The sequence below is a fragment of the Nelusetta ayraudi genome, unplaced genomic scaffold (assembly GCF_046127955.1).
Source record: "Nelusetta ayraudi isolate G7.1 ecotype Tasmania unplaced genomic scaffold, CSIRO-AGI_Nayr_v1 ptg000068l, whole genome shotgun sequence".
NCBI lineage: Eukaryota > Metazoa > Chordata > Actinopteri > Tetraodontiformes > Monacanthidae > Nelusetta > Nelusetta ayraudi.
In genome coordinates this window covers 929,183-942,992 of record NW_027466118.1, presented here as the reverse complement: position 1 = coordinate 942,992, position 13,810 = coordinate 929,183, and positions in this window count along the sequence as shown.

Here is a 13,810-nt window from a genome sequence, read left to right as displayed (position 1 = left end):
ATATTGAGCCAATGCAACACAGGGCCTCTATTCTAAACAAACATTCTTGAAATAAGGAATAACTCTCTGAACATAAACAGGCCGCACATAATCAGATTCTAAATACAGAAATATAACATAAACTCACATTCAAGGACTCAGTACACACAACAACACTGTGACTCCTGACATGCGGCCAGCCAGCTCCTTTGTTCTGAGGGAAAAAGGGGTGTGACATTGTAGAGCTGGCTTCCTATATCACTTAAGCTCCGCCCTCCTTGGCCGTGATGGATGCAGGTAGCGGAGGGGGAAGTATGAAGGTGCAAGGAGGAGGTCAGGGATTTTCCACAGCCGCCCCTCAAATATGTCAGGTACATATTTGACTTGAAGGAAAATCCTTAGGTCAGTGGAAGAGGTTCCGGGTCATCATCTTTGATCTCGGTGAGAACAACCAGCCGACTGACAGGACGCACATAGGTTTTTTCTTTTATCCGCACTTCTGCGACTCTGACTCTGCCATCCGAGCTTGGGAGGAGTTTTTGGATCTTCCCTATCGGCCATGACGCACGGGGCAGATTGGGATCCACAACCATAACAACAGTATCCAGGGTGAGATTTGGGTTGTCGATTGTCCATTTTGGTCGTGATTGAAGCGTCGGTAGGTAATGTTTGACAAAGCTTGCCCAGAATTGGTCGGCCAGGACTTGACTGTGGCGCCATCTCCTCGTTCCTAAGAGTTCCGGACGGGCATATACGACTTGAGGTAGGGCGGCCTCCAGCCGCCCCATGAGGAGAAGGTTTGGAGTAACTGGGTCAGGATCGGAAGCGTCGGATGATAGGTATCCGAGGGGCCTGGAGTTAAGGATCTCTTCCACTTCTATCAGGATAGTTCTGAGCACTTCCTCTGTGTTTGATTTCCCAGGGTCACACGTAATGCAGACTTAATAGCTCTCACCTCTCTTTCCCAAACTCCCCCGAAGTGGGGAGCATATGGGGGATTCCTCAAGAATCGGACTTTGGATCGCTCAAGTGCCTCCTGGAGGGCAGGGGTCAACTGGTCGAAGGCCTTTTGGAGCTCCCTCTCCCCTCCGACAAAGTTAGTGCCATGATCAGAAATGACCTCATATGGGGTTCCACAGCGAGCTACAAAGCGACGAAAGGACAAAAGGAAGCTATCGGTGTCTAAGCTAGTGAGCAGATCTACGTGGATGCAGCGTGTGGTGAGGCATTCCCTATCTCTTCTCCTGTCTGCGGCCAATTTTTATTAAAAAGGGACCGAAACAATCCATGCCTGTGGACCAAAAAGGAGGTTTGAACAGCCGCAGGCGAGAGGGAGGTAGGTCAGCCATCCTAGGAACCAGGGGGTTTGCTTTCCACCTTTTGCAGTCTGTGCATGTGTATTGGTGTTTCCTGATTGCCTGTCTCCCGCGCAAAATCCAATAATTCCTCCTGAGGCTGGCGAAGACTCTCTATGGACCAGGATGATGTAGTTTGTGGTCGTATTCCTTAATAAGCAGTCGTGTGATGTGAGATTTTGGATCCAGGACTACAGGGTGAATACAGTTATAATCCAGGTCCTCACTCTTGCGCAGTCGACCACCCACTTGGATCAGATTCGAAGTATGATCGAACTCTGGAGCTAAGTTGTTCAGCCGACTTTGACTGTACCCGTCTGTAGTGAGGCATATTCCTCTGGAAAACTCTCCTGCTGCCCATGCTGCAGAAGAAGGGTCTCCACCTGTGATCTCTCAGGAGGTTGGGAGCTTGCATCCAAGGACGAGATGTGTTGAGAGGTTCCAACCACTAAGTCTTCCCAGCACTGGAAGAGGAGGATGTCAGAGGGAACGTTAGCTGGTATGACATGAGTGGTACCGCAGAACATAGATTTTCTCAACTCGTCTGCTGCATTAGTGGAAGGGGCAGATGGATTCACAGGCCACTGATTGGGAGGCAGATGTAAGAAAGGGGGGCCCTGATTCCATCGGTGTGGTACAGCGAGGTCAGCAAGGGTCTTTCCTCTGGTAATATCATCTGCTGGGTTATTCAATGACTCAACATACCTCCAGTCTGAGGCATTAGTGTACTCCAGGATTTCTGTGAGCTGATGGGCAACAAAGATCTTGTATCGGCAGGACTCTGATTGCAGCCAGGTGAGAACCGTAGTGGAGTCGGTCCACATCACCAACCGGTGGAGAGGGAGAGTGAGTTTGGTTTGCAGCAGCCTGGCTAGCTGGGCTCCGGTGAGAGCAGCGCACAGCTTCAGGCGGGGGATGGTGATCTGCCGTCTCGGTGCCACCCTTGAACGAGCCATGACGAAGGAGATGTGAACCTGTCCCATTGAGTTCATTACTCTCAGGTAGGCAACAGAACCATAAGCTGCTTCAGAGGCATCACAGAACACATGTAATTGTCTGGTTATTGCTGAGTCTTGTTCTTCGGTGGGTCCATAACACCTTGGGAGTTTAATTTCAGCCAGATGTGGAAGCTCCCTTTCCCATGACATCCAAGCTCTGACAAAGGTTTCAGGGAGGCACGGCTCATCCCACTCACGTTCCTTGGACCACAGTTTCTGAAGCAGGACTTTGGCATGAGTAGTGAAGGGGATGATGAGCACGAGGGGATCATACTGGCTGGCTAATATCCTTTACACATTGCGGAGGGTGAGAGCCTGGTACTCAACTGGTCGGTGTTTGTACCTTAACATATCTGAGGAGCAGTGCCACACTAAGCCCAGTGTTCCTTCACAGAGGTCAGCCCGATCTTTACTAAGCCACAGTTCAGTGCTCTCTAAGCGGGCCTCTTTAGGCAAATGCTGGACAACTGAGGGGGAGTTGCTAATCCACTGTTGGATCTCAAAGCCACTAGAGGCAAGCAAGGCACGCAGCCAGTCCAACAGACTTCTGGCCTGTCCTTTGGTGGGGAAACTCTGCAGACAGTTGTCTACATAAAAGGAAGATAGGACTGATGTTAAGATGTCTTCCTGACCAACATGGTTGTCTTTCATGTGTCGCTGCAAGGCATAGGTGGCGCAGCAAGGGCTGCATGTGGTACCAAAGGGCAGAACTTGCCACTAATAAACTTCCACTGGTTCTTCTCGTTGCATGTTTCGCCAGAGGAAACGAAGGAGTGGCCTGTCCTCAGCCAGCAATCTGACCTGGAGGAACATGGCTTTGATATCACCAGAAATGGCAACGGAATGCTGACGGAAGCGCAGCAAGACACCCATCAAGGAAGGGCCTAAAACTGGGCCAGGAAGAAGATATTCGTTCAGGACTTGCCCTTGGTAATGAAACGAACAGTTGAACACCAAACGATGCTTGCCATTGTGTTCCACAAGATGGTGAGGTATGTACCAGGCTGATTCCTGGGTTTGGACCACGTCCACAGGGCTAAGCTTCTTCACATATCCAGCTTCAAGCAACTTGTCAATCTCATGATTGTAGATGGCTGCCTTTTCAGGGTTCTTTAGCAGTTTCCGTTCAGTGCGCCTGAGAGCTGGTAGAACCGGTCCTTTGGAACCTGCAGTTCCGGGGCATTCGTCTTGCGAAGCAGTGGGGTGGCGTAGTGTCCAACACCATTAACCTCCACTCTTGTCGTCTGGCTGTCAAGGCAAGCCAGTGCCTCCTTGTCTTGTTTGGAACATGTGCGGACTTTCTCACTTTGATAAGGAAAGACATCTATTTTCCACAGCCTTTCAACTGCACGATAAAGGTTTACATCTCGGGCTGTGCAGGAGAGAAACAAGGACTGAACCTCCGATTGGGGTTCTGGAGAAGGGTAACCTGAGGCGACAAGCTGGTCCTCAGGTAAAGTTGTTGGTCCTTGCAAGGACCAACCAAGATGTGTTTGGACAGCTGCTGGGCCTCCCCCTGGACCCAAATGAACTCGTTCCACAGGACAGACCAGATGAGGGTGATCAGAACCGATAAGAAGTAATGGCTCAACTTTCTGGAAAGCCTGGATTGGTAGGCCACGCAAGTGTTTGAACCTCTTAAGAACCTGATCAGGATAAGTTTGTGAGGCAAGGGCTAGTCTCTCAGAAGTGATGACATCCTTCACAACAAACTTCTTGTCTGCATCTGATGTTGAAGAGATGTTGAAGGTGACTCTAGAACCAGGTAGAGTCCGTGTCCCCTGACGGACAGTTTTCAGCATGATAGACTCAGCCGGCCCATCAACACCAAGAAAACGGGCTGCAGTTGCTAACAGCATAGTTAGCTCAGAACCATCATCCAATATTGCATAGATTGCAAGAGAACTCAGGTACTGCAGCTAGAACGAATGAGGCAGGAGGTGCTTGAATCCTGAGGTCGCTGGTTCAAAGCCGGCTCGAAGGACCATGTAAAATATTTACTTTGTAGATATAAGGCTTGTTAAACAGTCTGGTTCCAGGGGGTGATCAACTCAATGGGTCTGTCTATTAGAACAGTCAGATGGAGGCAGATGAGGTGATGATCCAATAGTTTATTGTAAAGGGTATTGTTTGTACTGGTTTTTCTGATGAAGGAAATAAAATAAAGGGTAAATATTGAGCCAATTCAACACAGGGCCTCTATTCTAAACAAACATTCTTGAAATTAGGATTAACTCTCTTAACATAAACAGGCCGCACATAATCAGATTCTAAATACAGAAATATAACATAAACTCACATTCAAGGACTCAGTACACACAACAACGCTGTGACTCCTGACATGCGGCCAGCCAGCTTCTTTGTTCTGAGGGAAAAAGGGGTGTGACATTGTAGAGCTGGCTTCCTATATCACTTAAGCTCCGCCCTCCTTGGCCGTGATGGATGCAGGTAGTGGAGCGGGAAGTATAAAGGTGCAAGGAGGAGGTCAGGGATTTTCCACACTTGGTCCAAGGTGCCTCTGAACTGAGATACTAAGTCAATGTAGCAAGCTAAGACCTGCATTAGACTCTGTCTGCGCACGTGTGTGTGTGTGTGTGTGTTTGTGTGTGAGAGAGAGAGGGAGGGAGAGAGAGAAAGAGAGAGCGACTGTTAATATGTGTCCTCTTCCTGTCTTTCCTCACTGCCTGTCTCTCCCCCTCTAATGGCGACAGCATGAGTAGAGAGCTTGTGCTTCGTCTGGACCTTTTTAATTGCTCCTGCCACAGAGGCCTGATACAGCAAGACCCTGTGTTCCCAGCAGGTCAGCCGTGTGTGTGTGTGCGTGTGTGTGTGTGTGTGTGTGTGTGTGTGTGTGTGTGTGTGTGTGTGTGTGTGTGTGTGTGTGTGTGTGTGTGTGGTGGAGCCAAGGGAACACCACCTGAGTGATGATGCTGTCTGTCCAAGTTGCTCTCTCTCTATCTCTCCTACACACACACACACACACACACACACACACACACACACACACACACACGTGTATCCAGGCCCCACAGAGAACATCATTCATTCTAAATGTCCACAGTAGGACTGATGGGAAGAGATAGGAGACGGCAGGACATGCAGATAGAGGAAGAAGGGCAGCACAGGTGAATTTGAAATATTTTTGGACTTATTCAGGCCAAAAAAAAAAATTAAACCGCCTTTGCTGCAGTCCCTTTAGTTGCAGTATAAGACACACAAACAAATGCACACACACACACACGCGCACACACATCTGCATCAGTGCTTTCTCGAAGCTAATAACGTCCCTGCAAACTCGAGCCAGGCCAGGTTATGAAATCCACCCAGGACCGATGGGGGGGCTACAAAAATCTTCTCTATGACATCTGCCAGCGAAGGTACGTAGCTCCGTGTTGACAGATGGGCACAGCATTCCTGGGCCCGGACCCGTGCCAGAGCGCTGCCAAGAGATGGAGAGGAGTCGCCACCGAGAGGCCGACTGGCATTTCTTGACACCTATGTGCTTAATTTCTGCGGCCACCTCCAGGCACGTACAGCATGAGCCGCATTCCTTGAATACTGCTCGCTCACACTGACACACAGGGCCAGTGATGACTGTTGCCCCGGAATGAATAGGGCAGTGACGGGTGTGGATTCGTGCAAGTATCCCATTTAATTAGGACCTGACTAAAACTGGATGACACCTCGCATCGGCATCTTGTTTTGGTCCCTCCGTTGCTTAAATCCCTGAGCGTATATGTGTTTATGCCATAGACAGTTTCATAAGTGACGGGTGTGTCGCGAGGAGGTGAAGACTTTGGGACGGCCTGGTTTTTCTTGCTGTCCGGCAGACAAACGATATGGCTTTTGGAATCTAGCAGCAGTGATTTCATGCTGTGGTAAATTGAGTATAAGTCTAGAATGAAGTGTATAATCACCACCACGCAGTCATTAATCTCTCAAAGGGGAAGTGGGACCGAGGACTGTTCTAAACTGTTGCCCTTTACATTCTCAACAGTTGCTACCACTGACTCGAACACACTGGGTAATCCCATAAATATACGGTTGAGTAGAATATCATACTCGCTCTTGGTAAAACCTTCAGGCTGGTTGGTCGTACGGCTTTAACAGGAAGAAAAGAAGAATAAATATGCATGTTTCTAGTTGAAATCAGTTTTTTTTTTTTTTTTAAATTGTGTTTTCGTTGACTAATAATAAAGATTTATATTAACATAGAGAACAGGTAAGGAATGCATATTGCAGCACCACATTCACCATTAGCCCAGAACATGGATCTGCTCAGGACTTCCACCCTGACGTCACCACTGTTGTATGGCATCAGGGAAGAAGACTATCATTGTTTGCAATGTACTTTACAACTATCAGACACAACTAAATCTTATACACTACTCCTTAAAGTGTTGAATGCCTTTTTTTTGTTTTGTTTTTTTGCTAATGGAACATAAAACTTTAAAAGGAACGCCAGGATGAAAGGAAAAGACTTGTGAATAGCAACAGAGAACACAGTGGCTCTTGAGAAGAATTTTTACAGAGACAACAAATTAAGCCAAATCTTTTCGACTGGAGACTCTCCTATTACTCTATTTACTAATTATTCTGGCCTCAGTTATTATTTATTTATTTTTGTGGTCAAATGCGGTGCTGTTAAGTTAGTAAAGGCAGAAGAGTGAGGGCTAGCAAGCTATGCTTTTCTGTTTTTAAAAACGATTTTACTCCCTCAGTTTTCATTTTTTATTCTATGCTGTACAAATTAAATATTGCATATTTGAAATTTAACTCAGCCAAACAAACAAACAATTCTTGTCTACAGCTAGTTATCAAGCATTTATTCTATAGGGGCTTTTCCTTTGTAGGGAAGAAAATAATGTGTTCCATCGCATCCGAATTAGGCTGAACAAACCTCCAACATTGTCTCTATTCGTTCCACTCCGACCGTTATAGTCCTTGCTGCTTCGGCAGTCGCTCAGCATTTTTATTTTTTTTTATTTCTGCGGACACTGTTTCGCTGTACAGCAACGGCCACCGGCTGCGAAACCAGGAAGGCTTTTCATTGCGTGTCGCTCCATCCGTCCAGCTCTCTCTTTGAGCTTTTTCTTTTGCCACAGACAACAGAAACGTCTGTAGTTCTACGTTCGCCCATAGTACAGTTTCATAATCTTTTTACGTGAAACTGTAAAAAATCCACACGCGGGGCATTTAAAAAATGGCGGTTTTGGCCTTTGGCTTTCGTCAAAACTTTTACCCAATCAGTGCCCTGCACGTTGCTACGTCGCCCATACGGTCTCAGCTCTGCTCGCTTCGAACCCCAAGGAGGCAGGTACCAAAATCGTAACCCCTGGGACCGTGCTGGGGCTCGTGGAAATGCCTCAATACCGACCCGTACCGTACCGAGATGTTACCTAGGGCGCCTGTGGGTAAACGCCCTAAGTGCGCTGCACTCTTTCTTTGCCATTGGGCAGAGTATTTGGAACAAAACGTCACCTTGGCATTGCTGAAATGAAAAGGCTGCCACTCTCCAGCACAGTATTCCTCACTCTGCACCGTGTAATCACTGCTTTGGCCTGATGTTTCGAGATAATTTATGACGTTCGCCGTTAACTCCTCGGCCGCCAAGGCCTTCCGTTGCATCCATAACTCCCCTGGAGGAGATGTGGGAACGTTTTGAGGAGCGCCGGCGAGCGTCACGGCTGGAAACGGCCGACGCGAGCCGAAATGTGATTGAGTCGTCGGCCTCGAAATGGCTCTTTAGACACGGTGTCCCCGCTTTGGTAATTGTTCTCCCCAAGGGATGAGGTCAGGCTGCAAATCAGCCGAAAACAAAGTGAGATGATGGTGACGGTACTGAGAGAAGGGAAGAGGACAGGGCAGGGTGAGAATGAGAGAGAGAGAGAGAGAGAGAGAGAGAGAGAGCGAGTGTGTGTGTGTGTGTGTGTGTGTGTGTGTGTGTGTGTGTGTGTGTGTGTGTGTGTGCAGGAACTCGCTGCTTGGTGTCAGCGAGCATGGGAACTGCGTGGGACTTGTGGAGCCGTCGCTGGCTCCAGGGGGATCTGTTTGGAGACTGACGCAAGCACGCGGACGTACGTATGTGCAGGGATACACACTCGCACCCACAATAAAGTGTGTGTGTGGCCCATCTCCTCAGCATTGGCTCGCTCCTCTCTGCAACCACCCATCCAATGCTTGGCTGCAGCTGGTGTTCCGTCCCGGTTGCTTACCTACCAGCATTTTTTTTGTTTTCACCCCCTCCACTCTCTTTTTTGTTGTTGTTGAAAATCTCCAAATGCAAAAACTGAAAAACTCGGTTCTCATTCGGGGCAAATTTCTACATTGGTACGTCGACAAAAGCCCTCATCACTCACCTACGGCCCGCAGCTGCTGGAGATTCTTTTTTTTTTTTTTCCACACTACCCACGTTGTGCCACCAGAGGGCAAAATCTGGACAGAAACTCTGATTGCGACTCGTGTTTACACACGTAGACACAGACGCGCGCTCGCACACACACACGCACACACACGCACACAAACCTCACCATGTCAGCAATTCACATTCCTCCTCTCACAGCAACATGATGTATGTCCAATTCGCAGCACGGGCTGTTTATGTTACACATTCTTCCCAGCGCGTAGATGTGGACGTATAGCAGGCGGCGTGCTGAGCGCAGCAGAACGTATAGACTGCTAGCGAAACACAATGGCTGACCCCCGGAATTGGCAACAAAACAGCATGTTGTGGTCTCCTCCGCATGCCGGGGTTATTTTTATGGCCGAGGTGGTGACGGCGGAGACAATGGGAGGTCTCATTACCCTCCGAGATGAGCCAATGCAATCAAATCGCGCCCCCCGCCGCCACCCACCCGCTGCCGCCACAGCCCCGCGAGGCGGCTGATGCTCCGCAAATTTTTAGCTTTGGCCGAAGCGAGGGGCTGCCAAAGGGCCCCAGTGAGCTGCAGCAGCAGGCGTGTGTTATTGCACGGCGTTTATTGTGCGAGGCGCGCTCGGTTTCATCAAGCCGCTCCAGCCCCGCGCAGAATTTTTTCTTTCTTTTTTTTTTTTTTTTTAGCTACAATTTTATGTTTCACACACGCCCGCGCGGAGGAGTTAGCCATAGGTGGTTTGGGTCAGCCAGTCGCTGTGCGCGCAGCCGAGCCGCTGAGGGCCATGACGTGTTTCCGACTGCGTGCGTGTGCACTTTTATACGGCTTTAATTACAGACTGCAAACACAGACAGAGTTGTTATTCCGCTGTGCGTAGTATACACCGAGGGCCTGGATGGCACAACAAACACGCGTGCCACACGTGGACGCACACGCATGCACGCACGCACACAAATACACACTGTTTACCGCATACCGGACAGCAGGTTGTACCTGCCAGTACTGGCTCACTTATATTTTACGTCCATTTAAGTCATTTACGAACATCTGACAGTGCAGGACTTCATCGCAAACAGACAGTCCCTATTTTTTAAATGTCATTTTTATGTTGCGTTGAATAGCTCCCATACTTTTCGACTTTACAGACGCCGGGCAGTTTAAAGTTTTCCAAAATTACAGTCAGCTATCACCAGAGAGGGAGAGAGAGCGGTATTCTAATTCATTTGGCTTAAACAAACAGGCTATTTAAAGGGCACCAGCCTAACATAGGCCACTTTATTTTGAGTGGACGATGAAGGTATAAATAGACTTTGAGGAGCGCAACAAGCGAATGCTTCATGTGAAATGGCTGGCGTTACATCATTGCCTGTCAGAGTGAAGTTCTGGAGAGGCGCTGGGCTCTCTGGGCCAGCCATTATGGTTTGTACTAATGTTCTGGTTTCACAATCCAAACATTCTAAGAGCTGTTATTTGCTCTCTTTTTCCCTTTTACTCAGTTATTCTGCTCCTTTTTTTTCTTCTCATGGTCCGAGCGGAGCTGTCAGGAGAAGAAGGGAAGCAGCTTAAAGTGGAAGTCGGGAAATAGAGGCCGAGGAGGACGAGGACGAGAAGGCAGAGGAAGAGAAGGAGGAGAAAGGAGGAGGAGGAGAGAGACGGGAAGAAGGATGCACGGAAACATACAAACATAAACAGACTCGGGCCTCAAGTTTGTCCTCTCAACCATGTGTGAAATGCAGGTAAACACACGACTCATTGATCTTCATCTCCCCACGTGTTCCTTTTTGGTGCAGTTTCAGAAAAGGAAAAAAAAAAGAGATTGGCGAGAAGAACGCCCCCCCCATCCCCCTCCAGCCGTGCAACGAGCAAGGTGTATTTCTGCACGCTGATCCAGTGGGAGGCGGCCTCCGCCGGGCTTCGGCCTCGGCGACCAAGACGGCTTGTGTAAGCGAATCTGTGCGAGACTGCGGGACAAACCGAGTTTCCCTCGGCAGGCGTCAGCACCACTTTTATTGTCTGTCAGCGAGCAGGCCTGCTCTGTTTCAGCCGCGGCTCGGGCGCTGAGTTGGCGTCTTCCTCGCTCGTCTGTAAATCCATACATCGCGCAGCATTTAAGGGGCTGTGGCGAGACGGCGAGATGATACGTTGGCAGCGGAGGCGGCCTGAGGAGATGGCAAGTGCAACGTGTCCGTGCCGAATTTCTTTTCTACGGTGTTATGTGGCCGATGGACATTTTACACATTAGCACCTCTAGATGTACGTCCAAATGGAAGGTTGATAGGACAGTCATGTGCTCACGTACTCGGTGTTTCATGTTTCACATGGTCTGCTTCACCAGAATAAAAAACAATTAATAAACACATTATTAATATATCACTATTATTATCACGTGCATGGCAGCAAACGTTCCTTAAAGTCCATCTTTTATGTATTTTACTCGCTGTACCTTGCTGAAAAACTCGCTCCTGGATACCATCTTCTTGTGATGTCACAAAGGGCACTGACTGGTCTCCCAGGTTACTGACAGCACGCCCAGGTGTTGGGCGGCATCATTTCTGGCTTTCACAGCGCTTCACTGTGCCAACTTGTTTTTGTCCCTTTTCAAGTGTGTTCAAGGCACTAGAAAGCATTGATTCCAGCCGGAAGTTGGAGCTTTCTGCATGGGCAGTGGTACAAGACTACTCCATTGTTGCCCGATATTAATGATAAAGACTATGTGGAACCAAGACTCAGTTGTGCCAAGGACGCTGTATGTCAGAAAGCAAATTTAAGATGGAAATTTGATGTGGCTTGCAGGTTAGATTATTTTCTGAGTTCATTTTGTGAAACAGGTAGGAATTATTTTGCTCTGAGAGACAGAACAAGACAGCAAGTACGTGTATCTTCCAAATTGTCGAACTGCAAGGGCTGCTCCGCACCCAGTTTTGAAGCTTCATCAATATAAAAGCTCCAAACTTATACAGACATGCCTGCGTGAAGGCGACTGCATCACAAACTTCAAGTAAGGCGCAAATGTTTTTCAACCGTTTACAAAACACAGCAAAGTGGTTGTGTGCGACGCTCGAGCCGCCCTCTAGTCTTCGCCCGTCGTGTCCGAGGAAATCCATTGTGAGAGTTGACGTTGTGCCTGATCCGGAATTCAAAGCCAGACATGACAGACCATTTCTTTTGCCTGTGGCCGCCATCGCTCAAGTCAACAGCTCCGCTGGACATTGCTTGACTGCTCATGCCGTCCCGGCAGAGGAAATAGAAATGTGATATTTTGACAAATAGTGTGCGAGTTGAAGAAAAGTCAAATCGCCTCCGGTTCAGTGCAAACGCCATTGGAAAACAGTTTGTTTGGGTTTCGCACCAATGCAGCTCCACGTCCCGAAGAAAAATGTTGGTTCATTACAAAGACAAATGTTGGAAAAATAAACCCGGTGTACCCGCTCTGCTATTTTCCTGCTGGCATCCTGTTAAAACCCCGGCTGTTGGTCTCTCACCAGGTGTTGGGCCGCTCAAGGTGTTTTGTCACTGGGCCGCCGTTATTGCATTGACACGAGTGATGTTTTCCTAATTCATAATCACGCCGCAATTACCAAGCAGCTGTGCAATCACCACGGTGGCTTTCTCCTCAGCGCGCGCTCGGGTTCGGGCTTGATTATGCGCCCCAGCAGACGTTTTCTTTTTTAAATGTAATTGAAGTGAAAACGGCTCAAGGGCTCCAAAAACATTCTGCACCAGCAGATATATCGGGTGCTCCTGCAAGGCCATCCAACATTAAATAACGTTACTAATGGAATCCATACTTTTCTATTAACAGTACCAAGCTCTTAATAGAAATGAGTACAAGGATGGCTTAAGGCCTGATATTAGATGGGGATTTCCAGATGCTTGATTACAGTCACAGCAGCTCTTTAGGTTGATTGTTTATTGTCCTCTCTTTTCTGTACTACCCAGTTGACAGACGGGGGGGGTGTTTGGATGGGGTAGGCAAAATTTTGTGCCAAATTTGCCAAAGACAGGGTTTGGAAAATCTCGAGGAGAGTTCAGCTCAGTCTCCCTGTTGTCCTCTTTTAGGCAAGAAGCTGTAAAATAGCACACCCAGCACTGAGCGCATGCTGCAGAAGGCACCGAGGGAGTGCCTGGCGTGTTTGGCCGGGCGCCACGGCCTTTGCTTCTTGGTTGCATGCCGCTCATTTCTGTGTGAAGCTGGAGCTGTCGCCACATGGACAGCTGCTTTGAGGTCGGCGGAGCTGCGAGAGCTCTGACCACAACATCCCTTCACGCCACCAGCAAGTTGTTTTTTTTTACGCGCCATGTGCGTAGATTCACATTGTCGTACCCCTGTCCCAGGACCGTGACTGTGACCTGGGTGCGAGACGACACCGTCCACCGCTTCTGCCGCAGCAACAGAAGCCTGAGGTTCCTTGAGTGGCATCGCTGAGCTTCCATAAAGCTTGCGTCAGGCTGTGTTTAGGGCCTTTTTAGCGCACGTGCCCCTGCAGCACGCATCCTGTCGATGGGGCACGAGCCCTCCTCATCCTTCGCCTGCGTGACACATTTAGTGCCTATATGGTTTTCATTGCGGAAGGACGTGACGCACAACTTTTAATGGACTTGTCTACTGCTCATCGCGGGCGCACATGTGTCGCAGTCCTCAGAAGATTCCGCAACAATTGGACAAAAACCATGAAACAAGGACCTCGGAATCCACTCCGCTCATCAGAGCCAAATGTGAGGAGAGGGGGGGGAACAATAGCAGTGTGTAGGAAAGTTAGTCAAGTGGCAGCGGGGCTTGAAATATGCGGCGAGGACGGACGGATATTGGAGGAATGCTGGGCTTTGTGGAAAGTGTCAAGCTGTGAAAATTTGCTTGAATAGGATAAATATCTCCATGTGAATGAAATCACTGTGACTCATAACAATGCACTCGACAGTTGGTGTGTTCTGAATATACAGATGTTACAGTTTGTCTGTTTGCATGCTTGTGGAACTCGATTCATCTGATCTGATCTGAAAGAAATCTGGCCAAAGGGTTTCGTAAAAGTACAAAGAGAAAACATATTGCTGGCTCATGGTCATATTTTGGCCCTCTTTAAGAAAAAAGTTTTGCTTTTCTTTG